Here is a 2211-nt window from a genome sequence, read left to right as displayed (position 1 = left end):
GAAGAGAATATGTGGCATTACGAGCAATGATCACATTCATCCAGGAGGAATGTGGAATGTGGGAATGAGGCCTATCACCAACGATCCAACGATGATCTATGAAGACAACTCAACATGCGTTGCTCAGATGAAGAAATGATATATCAAAGGAGATCGTACAAAACACATTTTACCCAAATTCTTCTCTACTCATGAATTGGACGAAGCTGGAGAAATCAACGTTCAACAGATCCGGTCGAATGATAATTTGGCTGATATGTTTACAAAGTCATTAACTCCCAAGAAGTTTGCAGAACTAGTATCAAGGATTGGAATGTGCAGACTTAGAGACACTCATTGATCTCAGGGGGAGCTTCATGTGCGCTGCACTCTTTTTCCCTTCGATCAAGTTTTTTTTCCCACATGGTTTTGCTTGACGAGGTTTTGATGAGGCAACATCAAGGCATATAACGGGATTCACAATTGCACTCTTTTTTCCCCTTCAATCAGGTTTTTATCCCACCGGATTTTTCCTGACAAGGTTTTAACGAGGCAACACCCATCCATATCTCGGAACAGTTCAAAGGTAAATATTCAAGGGGGAGTGTTATGAATTGAAATTTCTAAAAAAGAAAAAATTATACCAACCACAACTTTATCTAGATGATTGATGAACAACTACATGATTGTAGTAGATATGAAATTTGTGGTAGATATTCTAATGATGAATTATTCACCTCCTAATCTTATGGGGATTAACTTAAGTTTTGTCTTCCCAATTTTGCCTATAAATAGAGGCATTTTCTAGTGTAAATGACACACCAAAAATAAGAGCAAGAATACTCATCTAAAGTTCTTGATCTCTCCCTTTTCTCCTTTAAAATTCAAGGTTGTTTTAGTGATCCTTTAAATAAGATTAAGACATCTTGTCTTAATAATCTGAAGTCTTAGATTAAGGCATTTTGTCTTACTCGTTTCATAACACTACCTTATTTTATATTAAATTTTATTTAATGACAAGTTTTTTTATCCGAAGGGAGTATCGTTTACTAAAAGATTGACACGAATGTTATGTTGATATCTAGATTTGTTCTTAGAGTTATTTTCTACGAGTCAAAATATAGACAATAATTTTGAAACCAAAAAAAGAAAAAGGATATAAAAACAATTGGCCCATGCAGGTCTCGAACCTGCGACCTTCGCGTTATTAGCACGACGCTCTAACCAACTGAGCTAATGGGCCTGTTTGACATAGTCACATGATATTAATAAATATACCATTTCTACAGAATATACAAAACCTCGGTACAACCGGTTAGCGAATGGCGAGATACGGAGCGCTAGTTTCAGACATGAAAGAATACGAAGATATTGAGGTCTGTTAATGCGCTTTCTTCCTTTCTGTTCTTACTTCTATTTCGGCTATAGCCTCTGAATTCAGTGATCCTTAACCAGAATCCCCTTCCGTAAACAGTTTGTCGAATCTTACACCGATGGTTCAAAGCTGATTATCCAGGGTTTTAGTAATTCTACCTCTAGTAAGATCTCCTCCTCTAATGCCGTGTGGTTTGACTTGCAGCCGGAAGAGAAGAAGCAGGCTGCCGCCGATGTTTTTCCATCAATACTCAAAATTCACACTGGCCAGCATCGGACATCGAGTTCGCCCTTGCGACTTGAGAATGCATCTCATGAAGGTATATTCCCTTCACATTCTGTTTCAATTCTTCTTCCATTTTTTTTTGAATCGGAATTACATCACACGGTTTATCTTCACCTCCATAGGTGAACTTTTTGCAGATTTTAATCAATCAGCCAGGCTTTTATGATTCCAGTAGAAAATGAATAATGTCTTTTAAGATCAATGTTATATACGAAAACTATCTTCCCCAAATGCACAATAATCTGGACTTAGGAGATTGCAGGCGTATTGGTTCCAGTTTCTTTTACTTGTATTCATAGCTGGAGATAACTTTTGTTTTTACCAGTTGCAACTTCTCCTGATGCTATGGGCGAATCATCAAGCTCAGGCACCAATAGGCTTGATATAGCAGATAATCTCCGTGCACTATAAAGTATAATCTGGGGCAAATCCTTTCCTGCTAAATTATTGGAGTACGAATTTCTTGATTATGTTGTCATAGCTTATCTTGTTCTTGTAAATCTGGATAAGATCCTAGGGTAATAAGTCTCAGTTACCCATTAATGCTCACAGGGGTTTGCAGAAATTTTATT

General features: G+C 37.2%; 1 non-coding gene across 1 annotated transcript; it reads right to left on the bottom strand.

Annotated features, from left to right (window-relative positions):
• Window positions 1–1148: 1148 nt before the first annotated feature.
• Window positions 1149–1222, bottom strand: TRNAI-AAU (transfer RNA isoleucine (anticodon AAU)). Its single transcript has one exon. It is a non-coding gene; the product is annotated as a tRNA-Ile (tRNA).
• Between the last annotated feature and the right edge of the window lie 989 nt (window positions 1223–2211).

Source organism: Phyllobates terribilis, unplaced genomic scaffold, assembly GCF_046119375.1.
Source record: "Phyllobates terribilis strain yellow unplaced genomic scaffold, ASM4611937v1 Scaffold_5835__1_contigs__length_48815, whole genome shotgun sequence".
NCBI lineage: Eukaryota > Metazoa > Chordata > Amphibia > Anura > Dendrobatidae > Phyllobates > Phyllobates terribilis.
This window is presented reverse-complemented; position numbering and strand designations above follow the sequence as displayed.